A 15242-nucleotide genomic window follows, 5' to 3' on the forward strand; every position below is an offset into this window, starting at 1 on the left:
ACGACAGAAATAAAAGCAAGGCAAATGTTACTAGACATATGTAGAGGACTGTATTGTAATAAATTAGTTTAAATTCAGTAGATCAGGGTTTCTCAATCTGGAAGTTGCGAAGATAAGTGTTAGAGATAAATATAATTAGAATCTAATACCGGAAAATATTTGAAGATATTATTTTGAATTTTGTTCTGATAGGCATATTTTTACTTTTATACATATTCTTAAAAAGAGCACAAAATAGGTCTACTAAACATTTTCAACAGGTGCAGAGTTGTTTAAAAATCAAACCAGAAATTATAAGGCTGGGTGGCACTTGCAAGAGAATGTGATAAAATGGTGGTCGTGATAGCAATTAGGTTGAGAACCACTTCATTAGATTATATTTTCTAAATTATAAAATCAGCAGAGTCCAATGCGTGTGAGTTGGTAAGGGCGGAAGTAGAGAGGTGGCATTTGGGGACGATTTTTGACCTACTGCGCATGCGCAAACTGTTCATGTTCCAGTTCCGGTTCCTGTTCCGAATCCGATTCCTGTTCCGGTTCCGATTCCTGTTCCGACTCATCTTCAAGTGCCACCTCTCTACTGGCGGATATTTCATGCAAGCATCCGTTGCTTTCGTTGTTTGCAATTTCTATGTTTAGCCAACAGAAAGTTGTGTTACATGTAGATCGTACTTAAATAACTTTCTCAATTGGCTATTCAGCCACATCACAAACAAAGAACGCAACGGACGATTGCATGAAAATTCGCCTTAACTCAATAAGCCCGACACTGGCGATTTTAAATGTGAATTAATTAGGAAAAAACGAATGCAGACGCTGCTGCCATTTTTAACTATGAATTAGTAAATCAAATGAAGTCGACGTTGCCGATTTAGATTGTGAATGTTTTAAATCGACGAAGGCAGAATAAGTTTAACTAAATTATATAAAAATTAAAGTTGACTCCAGTCATATCCTGTAAGTTTTATGACAAAACTGCTGTTATATCGATTGGCATTTAATATTATAACAATATTATTTTCTATCGTAAAACACCTAATAAATTCTCGACAAGTAAAATTGAAAATGTCATCCTATTATACAGAGTGTCCCATAATTATGTATATGATGTTTGACTGACTGTAGTATTTGTAATTCCGGACAAAAAGTTTGGATATGACAACACTGTGTAGCGTGAGAGTGGGAATAACAGGATTTGCCTGATAAAATTCGAGTCGAGACATGGCTCCTACGATAGAGAAATATATAGTTTTCGAGTCGAGACATCACTTTTCCGGCACATTTTCGAGACGAGACAGCCACATATTTTGTCTCGTGCGCATCCCTAGGGATAACACTGTCATTGGACTCAGAATCGTTAGTATATGCCAGAAAGAATGGCGGAACGTTTGACCCTCGAACAGTGTGTGCGTTGTGTTGTTCGGTCGATATGGATCTGTGGAATGGCCAGCTCGATCTCCCGATTTGTGCGCTACCTGAATTTTCTTATGAGGTGTTTTAAAGAACAAGCTGGCCGAACTACAAGAAGCTATTACAGAAGAGTTCCAGAGGATACCAGTATGAATCTGTCAAGATGTTTGTGACAACGATACTCTTCGTCTCTAGGCATGTACCGATTTGGATGGAGCACTAGTGGACTGTTCCATGGAGTACAGAGATTAAAATTCTTGTAACGAAAGGTATTAAAGTAATGTGATTATGTTCAATTTTATGCTCAAGTAGCGTTACCACAGTCTTATGGGTCACCCTGTACTTTATTAATCAAGAAAGTTACAAATGTAAATACTTATTGAAGTCGGCAGTATCAGAATTATCTATAAAATTCTAATGTGTGACCGGCAAGTTTGTCCTTAAACGATAATTTTTAAATTGCCATGATGAGTACCAAGAAAAATAATATTCGACATTAAAACTATTAGTGGTTAATTATTATGGCTAACATCGGAATATTTAACAATTTTGTTATGACATTACGTTTTTAAGGAATTTTAAGAGGCCTCATCACTGCAAAATTTAAGTACCGCTAATTTTACAGCAATTATACGATATCTTCAAATAGATAAAAGATAATCGAGGAGTGGAACAAGACCTTCCTAGACAATGTTATTTTGCGTGAGATACCGTTATCATGACTCATTTATCTGCTTTCGATTTCCAGCCATTTAGAAAATCGGCATTTATTTTCGCGTTTCTAAATAACTGCAAACGGAAAGCTACTAGGTGACTCGTGATAACGGTACACCATGTAAAATAATATTGTCTAGGGAGGTCTTGATCCACTTTTCGATTATCTTCTATTTATTTTATGGTATCACATAATTACTGTAAAATTAGCGGTATATTAATTTCCCAGTGATAGGGACTCTTAAGGAATCTGGCAGAGTTCACAGATCAAAATTAACGTTATCTGTGCTCAATATTTCTGTCATTGATTTATGAAGAACTATTTTCCTTTCGTTTTCTTGAAATGACCTGGAATTTTAATGGTGTGATATTTCTGATTTCCTCCTCAAATTTGATTCTTCACTAAGTTCACCTCCACTTTTTTTTTTTTTTTTAATTAGTCAAGAACGTAAGGCAATATACGAGGACTATCCAGAAAGTGATTGACATTTCGGAATAAAAAGAAGACAAATGAAAGTAGATACATTTTGAAGCCACACTCTTACACTACTTTCTTACATAGTCGCTATAAAAATTTCGGCATTTATCATAGCGATAGACACACTTACAAAATCCACTGTCATAAAAAGTTCCCGGCTCTGACTTCTACCATTCCTGCACGCCAAATTGAAGGCCTGTTTCGTCATTAAAGCGCTGTGTATCTAGCTAGGTATTCATGTAAGGAAACAATGGTAATAACTTGGTGCGAGATCCGGGCTGTATAGCGGATGATCGAAAACCTCCCTATGAGAAGCACGTAACATTTACTGAGACCGTTTGGCCTAATGCGGGTGGGTGTTGTCATGACACAGCAGGAATTTTGCACGCAGTTTTTCTAGGTGTTAGTTTTGGATTCTTTTTCGCAACTTCTGTAATGTTTCGCAATATTTTTCTGTGGTAATTGTTGTATCATTCCAAAAAAGTGGACTAGCAGTACACCTTCCCTATCCCCAAAACACAGTAGCCATGCATTTTCTTTCAGACGTGATTTGCAAGTACTTTCTTTCTTTCTTTTTGTTTTTGTGAACTGGCATGTCCCCACTCCATGGACTGTTTTTTTTTATTAATTTCACAATTAACGTGCTTAATCCAGTAACAACATCACACGTGCACCACATCTCGTCCCCAGTAACGATACAAGGAATAACGGAATCGCTGTCTTTGTTATAGGGCTCAATGAATTTCAAGGCTGAGTTTTGTGTTTCTCTGTCAAAATGTTTGGAACAAATCTTGGAGAAAACTTATGATAGCCTAATTTTTGGGTCACACCTTCATGCAATAAGCTCTGTGAAATTTGCGGAAATTCAATATCGTAAAACGAGTAGTTTCACGAATCTTGTCATTGATTTTAGCTACCAGTTCACCTGCCACAAAGCTCGATCACCCATTTCGATCTTCATTGTGAACATTTGTGCGTCCATCTTTAAACACGAGGCACCAACGCCTCATTCCATTTTCACCAGGCCCATATTCACGGGAGGTCCAGGGGGCCGGGCTTCCCTAAATTTTTGCTGACCCCCTTAAAATTTTCACGGTAGGCTTGCAAATGAACTATTATATGGTGATGAACTATAATATGATTGAACCGCCCCCTCCCCCCTATATTTTTGGGTTGGCTACGGGCCTGATTTTCACTGTTCACATTTTTATGGAAAACTTCACGCAGTTGTCAATGAATACACATCTGTTTAGGGTTTATCGCCAACAAAACTCGTATGAACGACCTTAGATACATTATAACTGGCTATATTTTCAATCGGAGCACTCATATTAACAATATACGAATTATGAACATAGCAGAAGCAACTCCAACTTCACACTTCCACAGCTGGATGCGTACTGAACGAGCGGAAGTCACTGCACAAAATGGCGGTGCTTGACCCCCCTCCCTATCAGCACCCTGACGAAACGTGAGTAACTTTTAAGACAACCCTCGAATAATAATAAAAATGTAGAAAATAAGATTGAAAGTATTCAATAATATGCCAAAAATCCCATAAACAGTAAAAGGAAACCATTAAAATTGCAGTTCATTAAAAAAAAAGATAATTAAGATAATTCCCACTTTTTCAATCTATATATATAAAAGAGAACGCACAAATCCTTTGTTACCTCATCACGCTAATACGGCTGAACCAATTTCTTTTATTTTTGGGGGGTTATTAGGATTTGGACCCTAGATGGTTTTTATCATATCACTTTAATTTTTAATTACCAGTGTCTTGAGATAATTGACCATTCAAGTGTCCATAACGTACAAATCCTTTGTTAGCTCATCATAGCTAAATCTAACCGTATTTATATGCAACCCACATGACCGTGTCACTCGGCGGGTTAACATAAATGACAGGCGATATAATGTTAACATTCTTCTATGGTTTTTATCATATCACTTGAAAGCGAAAAAGTAAAAATTATCTAAGTAACAAAGTTTATTGCGTTCCAGGGTGACCGCAGCGAAGCGGGGTGAACGCTGCTAGTGGACTATAAAATAAAGATTCCAACACTAGTACGTTTTAAATTTTCATTAAAATTACAAGTAACTAACACTTTTTGACAAACTAGCTGTCATTGAATCACTGTTTAATAACATCGACACGAAGTATTTTTTTCCATTAAAATAAAGATAGTAATATTAAGATGTCCCATAACGTATCCTCGTTATCAAGTTATTTAAAAGTATTTTTTTTTTACAAGGATACAACACAAATTATCCTGAGTGCAATACAGATTTTTCTCTATGTACATAAAACTTAAAAAGGAGAATGTTAAATATATTTTTATTAATACACTAAATTACATTGTATATTTGCGTATGCGAAATGTGAAGATTTGTATTCCTGCACTGCCACTAATTTGATTTGTCTGCAGAAAGCAAAATTTATACGAAATACACAAGAACGCAAATTAGACAAGACTACCAGGGCCTTTTTCTTTTTCTTTTTTTTTTTTCTGGTTCTCAGCTGTCGCAAGCATAAATCAATGTCTTATTTGCTGCAAAAGCATGTAAATTTATGTTCCGTCTGAAAAAAAAAAGGAAAATGAAAGGAAGAAAGAAAGCAACATATAAACAAAACTTGGAAGGCAGGAAAAAGAAAATAAATAAAAGTTTCGCAAATTAAGACAAAAGATCGGGAGTATTCTAGGTCGACAAAAGAGAGTGGTGGTCAACCGGATAACTTTAGTTGCTGAATTAGGAATCGGTTACTACTGGAATCAAATTAATTCTAATCGAAACTAAACATATTCCCTAAAAATTATAATTATTAAAGAGCAAGTTTTACAGAATCCTAACTATATATAAAACTACTTGAACCCACATAAAATAAAAGGGTACTTCCGTTTGACGTGGGAAGTTCAAATTTGGCATGATTGTAGTTGTCAAAAGTGAATATTTTTAATTTTCAGAGGGTCTAAAGAGGCAATGAAGAAATTTTCCATGTTATTTAAATGAGCCTTTTTTGGACCTATAATCTCATATTTTAGGTACTTGGAACTGAAATTAAAACTAGAAATTCTTCATGCTTGTACGTTTTTGTTAGCGTTACCTTAGTGAACCACCAAAAATAAAAAAAATCCAACAGTAGAGTGGTTTTATGGGGAACTGAAAAATATTTCCTATGTTACTCATATGAGATGTCTATATCCTAAAATGTTTAGGCACTTCCGGCAGGATCTACACTCCGTGAAGGCTTGGAGACAACTGGCGAATGGTAGGCTGGTAGCTAAGATCCCCACCTGCACCCAACCAGTGCAGTAACGCAGTACCCCCAACTAATAAGTCCTACTACTTCCAAAACAAACCGTACTATCAGGGACGTACGGAAGGGGGGGGACACGGGGGTCCGGACCCCCCCGAAATTTGGACTTTTTAAAAATTTAGCCTAATTTTAGGGGCAATTTTAGCAATTTTAATATAAAATAGCTTCATATTTAGTTTGAACCCCCCCGAAATAAATTCCTGGGTACGCTACTGCGTACTATATATAACTAGATCAGCTAAAGTGGACACTAGTAAAGGGTCCAAATGAATGAATCGAGTTGCGGGATGAAACTTAGTGCGCCTGATAGAGGATGGGAAAATATGTATATGAGCAAAGTTATAGCGGCTGAACGTCATAAGAAACGGAGGGGGAGGAGGTCAAAGTTGTTGGGAGAAGGGTTATGCTATGTTATTGAAATACATCAAATAAACTGTTGAATCGTGAAAATAGTAGAAGATGGACAATGCAAACGATAGCAGTTTCACATATCGGCAAAAGAAGAACGAGCAGAGTAGATCACGAACCTCCGCCGCCATATTAAAATCCACTGTTTTGAAATCGACGATAGTTTTTGAAATAGAAAGTTAGTCATGTGCTATATTAATTAGGACCAGTATGTTCTCAAAAAGTCAATTATGAACTTTAGTGATCGTTATCTGTACTTATTTGGAAGATTTAGGATCAATTTTACGAAAATCTAGGAGAGCGATACCTGTACGTTGAAAGTACGGATTATCACAAAAACACATGTAAGTTAAATATATCTATAAACCAAGAAAACTAATAGTGAAATTTGGATATCTAAGTTGTAGATTATCACATTATTATTATTATTATTATTATTATTATTATTATTATTATTATTATTATTATTATTATTATTATTATTATTATTATTATATTTTACTGTTAGGTATCAAATTTCACTGTTTTCTTCATTTGTAAATATGTTTAACTTACATCTGTTTTTGTGATAATCCAAACTTTCAACATACAGGTATCAGTCTTCTAGATTTTCGTAAATAACTATAAAGATGATCCTAAATCTTGCAAATAAGTACAGATAATGATCACTAAAGTTCATAATTGACTTTTTGAGAACATGCTGGTCCTAGTTGATATATCACATAACTAACTTTCCATTTTAAAAAAATGACAATTTCAAAATGGCGGCGGAGGTTCGTGATCTACTCTGCCCATTCTTCTTTTGCCAATATGTGAAACTACGACTGTTTGCATGGTCTATCTCTCACTATTTTCACGACTCAACAGTTTATTTTATGTATTTCAATAACATAGTATAGCCCTTTTCCCACCAAATTTGACCCCTCCCTCTCCGTTTCTTGTGGCACTCAGCCGCTATAACTTTGCACATATACATATTTTCACATCCTCTATCAGGGGCACTAAGTTTCATCTCGCAAGTTGATTCATCCATTTGGACCCTTTACTTCTAAGGTCGACGCTACCGATTTCAAATGTGACTTAATAAGTCAACTAAAGGTAACATTAACAATTTTAAATATGACAATTAAATCGACTAAATTTGACTACAGCAGATAATGTACTTCAAAAAGCGTCTCTTTTAAAAAAAAGTGCAGAATGATTGAATTGACGGTAGTAGAAAGAAAGGAAGACAGATTGCAGTTTTACCTGTGCTTTATCATGCATCAGTGTTCACTGTAAATACTCTTTTGTATCTCGCGTTGACTACGACACAGGATACAGTATTTTATTTCTATAGAATCTCTTTCCCCATCTCTCTGGCTGTTGTATCTCTGTGAGTGACAAATGCGCATCAACACGAGACAAATCTGGTGGTTTCAGTAATTTGCTTTGATTCACAATGGCACAACCAACAAGGGACACACCGAGGGAAGAAAAGAGAGAGAAGAAAAATCTTTCTGATTTACATTTCGATTGCAGTCTATTTGGAAACTGTTCAACTTGGTGCGCCAAATAACTGGTCCAACATAAAGCATAGAGTTAAAAAAAAAAAAAAACCAAGAGTTGAAAAACGAACTATACAAAATACTGAGTTTCTGTTACGTCAATAACCGATAAGAACATAAAGTAAAGTTCACTACTGTTTATAGCTTAGTTAAGAGAAAGTGCAACAATTTTTGCCAAGAGTTAAATAACGAAGAACTATACAAAATACTGAGTTTCTGTTACGTCAATAACCGATAAGAACATAAAGTAAAGTTCACTACTGTTTATAGCTTAGTTAAGAGAAAGTGCAACAATTTTCCCAAGAGTTGAATAACAAAGAACTATACAAAATACTGAGTTTCTGTTACGTCAATAATCGATAAGAACATAAAGTAAAGTTCACTACTGTTTATAGCTTAGTTAAGAGAAAGTGCAACAATTTTCGACAAGAGTTGAATAACAAAGAACTATACAAAATACTGAGTTTCTGTTACGTCAATAACCGATAAGAACATAAAGTAAAGTTCACTACTTTTTATAGCTTAGTTAAGAGAAAGTGCAACAATTTTTGCCAAGAGTTAAATAACGAAGAACTATACAAAATACTGAGTTTCTGTTACGTCAATAACCGATAAGAACATAAAGTAAAGTTCACTACTGTTTATAGCTTAGTTAAGAGAAAGTGCAACAATTTTCGACAAGAGTTGAATAACAAAGAACTATACAAAATACTGAGTTTCTGTTACGTCAATAACCGATAAGAACATAAAGTAAAGTTCACTACTGTTTATAGCTTGGTTAAGAAAAAGTGCAACTTTAGGCTGTATCGAACGGTTAAAACCTAAACATTCGTCGGAAAATATTTAGGTTTCTCATGTAGTTAAGTAATTTGCTTTCTTACCTTTGGTGTAAAAGTACCGGTTTCAACTCCCGATGGAAAACATGTATTTTGATTGTTTCTTTCTTTCTTTCTAGGAGCGTGGCTACATGAGACATGAATAGGGTTGCCAGACGTCCCGGTTTTCAATGAAAGAATTAACTGTCCCGAAAGAGGCTTTCGGGACGCCTGTTTGTCCCAGTTTTCGTTCTTCGGACTGAAAAAAACATCAACCTGTAAGAACTAGTATGTTTCACTAAAAACGGAAGATTTATGTAGCCAAATAATTTCAAACAAACAATAAGGAGTTTGAAAATCACATAATTTCTTTCGTGCTATGGGGTTGTTTCGCTTCCAGAGGGAAGAAAAAGAGATTTAAAAGGAATTCAAGAGGAGCATATCTTACGGCAATAATTTCTCGAATATCACTTTCAATAGAAATGAACGTCTTTTTCTCGGTGACGGGCTTTAACTACTAATTATTTTATACTTCATTTTTTTTCTAAATGCTTAGTTTATAGCATTATGGTAGTGTTTCTGACCCAGGTGATGACGCAAGAAAGAAAACAGTATCTCTTCAATCATAAAAGATAGGGTGTGTTGTAATTGGCGCAATATTTAGGACTCGTTACAGATAACAATTCGGAATAAGGGATGCCTATGTTACCTTTTCATATTCTTTATACTCTCTTGTGAGGCTTCATTTATCTTAACTGTATATAGGATAAACTGGAAAATTGTGAGCAATAATCTGGAAAAGACGAGCACTTAAGAGTCTTCATCCCGGCAAAATTAAAATAAAGCTAATTTTACAGTAATTATGTAATATCTTCAAATAGATAAAATATAATTGAAATATGGAACAAGAGCGCCCTAGGCAATATTATTTTGCGTGAGGTTCCGTTATCACAAGTCACCTAGTGGCTTTCCGTTTTCAGATGTTTAGAAACGCGAAAATAAATGCCGATATTCTAAATGGCTGGAAATTGAAAGCAGATAAGTGATACGTGATAACGGTATCTAATGTAAAATAATATTGTCTAGGGGGCTCTTGTTCCACATTTCGATTATCTTTTATCTATTTGAAGATATCACATAATTACTGTAAAATTAGCGGTATTTTAATTTCGCCGGGATGAAGACTCTTAATTGATTCTGACCAAATGAGTAGGACCCCTCACCTTACATATAGCCTGAGATTTGTGTCCCGGTTTTTCGTTTACAAAATCTGGCAACCCTAAGCATGAATTTATAGTTGAAAAGTTGGGATCCGAACCACCATAATGTGGGATCCGAACCACCATCGGAATCTCGTACACCAGAGGCGCACGCGATAGCCACCAGTTCCAAGCCATTTTCCAATTAAATGCTAGGTGACGTCACAGCTTGCTTCTCGATTTCTCAGTCAGAGGGAAAGGAGCTGGCTGGGTAAGCTGATTTATAAAGCACAGTGATGACAGGAGAACAAACATGTGATCCGAGGTTAAGGGAGTACAGTAATAATGATAATGATTAAAATAGTGGAATGAAGAATGTAGGAAGAAACGGGAGAACCCGAGGAAACTCAGGAACACGTTGCCTGTTCAGCACAAAGTTCATTGGGCATGAGTCAATAAAATCGATAGCTTAGTGACTGGTTTTGTGGTCATTTTATTAATATAACCATGACAATGCTTATACTGATAACGCTTCTGTTCCTTTGTGCTTTTCTGATTTTCTTACGCAATGTTGTCGATTTGAGGGGGAGGGGGCGGCAGTAACTAAATATAGTGGATTCGGCTTCAAGGATAGCGAAAAAATAAAATTGGCGACATTTCTGGTGATATTTAAAGCACTTTTTTGCGACTTATTTACAAGTCTAGCGATTTTTTTTTGTTGCTGCGAACTTGTCCTGTAAAAATACCCTAGGTTCAAAGCTGTTTTAATATATATTCCTTTTTGTTATATATACACACTTAGTTTAATCTGCGAAAACGACAAAGAGTTGGGCAAGTTACAATTTCACCATCCCTTTATAATCCCACTTTGTTTTCTGCTACCTTTGCCGTCTAACGGAGAATATTTCAAACCATCAATGTCCTTTAGTTAATAAAGTTCCCGTTGATAAACATAATAATACATCATTACCGATAGGAAGTTAGCTGTATTATTATGTTTCCTACTACAACATTACGGAGAGGAAATTACTCTGTCTTCACTCTAACTGACGCTATTACAACTAATCGACTTAGTATCGGTAATGGTGTATTATTATATTTCTCGCTACAGCATTACTGATAGAAAATTAGTCTCCCTTCACTTTAACTGAAGCTACTACAACTAATCGACTTCCTATCGGTAATGCTGTATTATTACGTTTCTCACTACAGCATTACCGATAGAAAATTTGTCTGCCTTCACTTAACTTACGCTATTACAGCTAATCGACTTTCTATCGGTAATGTTGTATTATTAGGTTTCTCACTACAGCATTACCGATAGAAAATTTGTCTGCCTTCATTTTAACTGATCCTACTACAGCTATTCGACTTACTATTGGTAATATTCTATGTTTCGCAACGCAGAATTTCCGACAGGTAATTAGTTTGCCTTCACTTTAACTGACCCTATTACAGCTAATCGACTTTCTATCGGTAATAATGTATTATTATGTTTCTTACTACAGCATTACCGATAGAAAATTTGTCTGTCTTCACTTTAACTGGCGCTATTACAGCTAATCGAATTCCTATATATAATAATGTTTACGTTAAACTGAAGGCAAACAGGTCTGAGATCAATTTTGAGTCCATTTCACTACATCCCTACTAATAAATAACTGAAAGTTTCAGTGACTGAAGATGGTCATAGAGTGGGTGAACTAATGTCACCTGGCCAACCACTAGATACAGGCAAGAGTGAAGCAGTTATTAGATTCTTTATTTCGTTTGTGTACTTTCATTTTTTGTTCAGTTCTTAAAACTCGTAAAACGCAAGTGAATCACTTCGTGAAGGTAATTTTGTCGGAAGTATTATGGCTTTAAAACAGGACTGTCATTGGTTTCGATTTGATTTGAGTTTAGCATACCGTTTAGCAGTTAGGATATATGAGACGCAGACCTCGTACATACAGCTTAATGTAGGATCGGCATTATGTGAGCTTACACTGGGAATTGAACCAGGAACTCCCGCGCCAAAGGCGAGTACGCTAACCACTTAGCCACGAGCGAACTCTGGCGAGTTTTTGAGTCAACGTATTGACAAGTCTCTCTTGCGTTATACTTAAGCAAAAAAATAAGAAGAAGAAGAAGAAGAAAAAAAAGAAAGAAATTAACGAAAACAAAGTTTTAATAACTTGTAAGAAATTTACAAAACACATTCCGTTTAAGTGTTAAGTAGGTATATATATTATAAACCAGAAAAACTAAGGTAAGTAGAGAAAATGTTCAAGTCTGTTGTATAAGTGTGGACCAGAATGAAATAAATCAGGGTTTAAAAAAAAGGCTTTGAAAATAGGGTTGAGCTGAACGAAGGGGAATAACGGTTCAATTAGTTTAATGGACGCTCATCAATAGAAGAATGTTAATAATTAGCCGTGACAGCGGTTCCCTGTGGCCTCATGTTTTTTTAGTGGTCTCTGTTCAGAGGACCAGAACCTGATTACCAACTATGATTAATCGATTTCCAAGCTCCCCGTGAAACACTTGTCAATGCGATTTGTTGTTACCAGCATCTTTGCCAATCTGTCTTTCTTTTTTAACCACATGTTTGTATATATATATATATATATAAATATATATATATATATAAACACCAATAAATCTTTTCTTGACAAAGAGAAGTGTCGTGTTCATTAAAAACAAAAATAAACATTATAATCCATGAGTCGAAGTTGGTGTCATTGAAGATTGCAACACAGTCCATTCGTCAGTCAGGTCGCAGTATATTGGTATTAACACGGTTTCATGGTGAATGATAGTATTTAAAACGTGAATGACTTTGAAACAAGCGAAGGAGTTTCTCCCCGTCATTCTAGTCTTTTTTATTAATTCTAGTGCAAGTAGTGCGTAAGCTTAACTATCTCCGTGTTATTTGGTTTTATTAATACTGAATAATGTAATATACACTATTATCATTAATTCGCTAACAATAACTTCAGGGTGTAACTTCTTTCCTTATTTGTATAAATAAAAATGAAAGTGAGTATGTGACTTAGTAAGTCGTGAACCACCCAACCGATCTCGATCAACTTTTCAACATAAGGTTCAGGCCTGGGATGCCTTCTATCATTTCACTTTGACGGTGCAACTTAGGGGAAGGGGGGCAGAGATATATATAATAATGATCGAAAATGACCGATATTAGTTGAGTTGAGTTGATTTTGAGTTTTACGTCCCGTTTAGCAGCGAGGCTATATGAGACGTGGACCTACTGATTAACATGGAATCCGAACCACATGAGCTCCCGCCGTGAATCGAACCCGGGCCTCCCACGCCAAAGGCGCGTACACTAACCGCTTAGCCACGGAGGAGCACCTGACTGATATTAGCTGTCAAATCCACAGTTTGCGGAGTGGCTAAGGTAAATAGTAACACTTCCGACGCTGTTTAAATCCAAATTCAGCCCCGCAATTTGTGGAAGGGAGAGATAATATACAAATGATCGAAAACGACCGATATTAATGACGAATCCATAGTTTTTGGGGTCGCTGAGACGAACAGTAACACTTCCGATGCCATTTAAACCCAAATTCATTCCTCTATGTCCAAAATGAAACGTATTCTCCCCGTGCGAAGAACGAGTATTCTGCTAATATCTTGTAACTATAGAAAGAAAGAAACTATGACGTAATAATATTAAACAATATATATATATATATATATATATATATATATATATATATATATATATATATATATATATATATATATATACGGAAAACAAAGTTTAAGTGGCTAATGTAAATCATTTATACCTTTACTCTTTAAACAAACACAAGAGAAAATAAACAAAATATCGTTCTTTTATAGTTAAAAAGTACGTTTAACCAAGAGGAAACGAGATAGGAAATTTCACATAAAACTAACTGCGAAATCTCTCTCTTATGTAGCCACAAGGTAACTAGCATTATACATACAATAAAATATCAGTATAAAGAAATTTTGTTAAGCTCCGGAAGTACCGTATTTTGTTATAGTGTAACTTTGTTCTACAAAAATAAGTCAGCGCTTAAGGTTAGTGTAAAGGGACAAGTTTTGCCGATAGATGTCACTACAGTCTTCGTATCTCTTCCATTTATTTTTTACCTTTCACGAAAATTTACAATTTCTTTTACAAATTTCAACGTAGAGACTTCAAATTTTTAGAGAAGGAACTTCATAACCTATTACAGGGAACAATCCGTGCCGATTTTTTATTTAGAATTTTCTTCATTGTTGAAACAATTTAATTGTTAAAGGTTTGAATATCCATTTCAACAATCAAAACATTTCAACAATGAAGAAAATTCTAAATAAAAATCGGCACGGATTATTGCCTTCGATAGATTATGAAGTTACTTTTCTAAAAAAATTGAAGTCTGTAGGTTGAAATTTGTCAAGAGAAATCGTGAATTTTCGTGAAAGGTAAAAAATACATGGAAGAGATACGAAGATTGTATTGCCATCTATCGACAAAACTTGTCCCTTTAAACCAACCTTAAGAAACTTACCTGTTAATATATCCACTGCAGGATTTACATTACATCAACATAAATTTACTAACAAAATAGGCTTTATTGTACGAGAGGAAAAATTAGGATATAAAGGATGTCCCAGGAGGAAGTGGCAATACTTTGGGGAATAGTAGTACGGGTGATTCTACACAAAAAAGTTGCTGTGATCATTTTACTATTCTCAACAGTTTGACAATCACAGGTTGTGAACCATTTTTGACCTTATTTATTGGTAACGCTGTATTTTCAGACGTGAGATACAGCACATTTGAATGGTGATGGAATGGTCTTTCAAATGGTATGTAGCACGTGGCAGTAATGCGTTTGGAAAGGAAATTCTTGAGGCGGTGATGCTATCCAATTTCCTTAAACTATCTAAATATGATTTTATTTTTTTTTTTTCAAATTTCCCTCAATAACTTCCTTTTCAAGCACACAACTGCCACATACTGCATAAAATTGGAAATGTCATTCCTTCATCATTCAAATACTCTATGTTTCATCTCTATATAATAATTGCAGAGTGAATAATAAGCGACATAACGACAAAATGATTCACAAACTGTGGCTCTCAAACCGTTGAGAATAGGACACGTGACCATATGAACTTTCTTGTTTAGAATCACCGATACTACAATTCCCGACGTATTGCCGCTTCCTTCCAGGACACCCTGTATACATGAAGTAATGTAATGTATTGTAATTTCAAGACATATTTTTATAATTTTTCAGCATACCAATTTTTTACATTGTACACAATGCTCTGGACTCTTTCTAAAAAGTTCGTGATTTTCTTCTGAACACTTCCGTCAGG

The 15242-nt window shown here is 35.2% G+C and overlaps 1 protein-coding gene across 3 annotated transcripts in view; it reads right to left on the bottom strand.

Moving 5' to 3' along the window:
- loaf (low-density lipoprotein receptor domain containing lost and found) overlaps positions 1 to 15242 on the bottom strand; it is a 699718-nt gene that overhangs the window by 47748 nt on the left and 636728 nt on the right. The gene's annotated exons all lie outside the window — the stretch shown is intronic.

Source organism: Thermobia domestica, chromosome 2, assembly GCF_964235325.1.
Source record: "Thermobia domestica chromosome 2, izTheDome1.hap1.1, whole genome shotgun sequence".
Taxonomy (NCBI): domain Eukaryota; kingdom Metazoa; phylum Arthropoda; class Insecta; order Zygentoma; family Lepismatidae; genus Thermobia; species Thermobia domestica.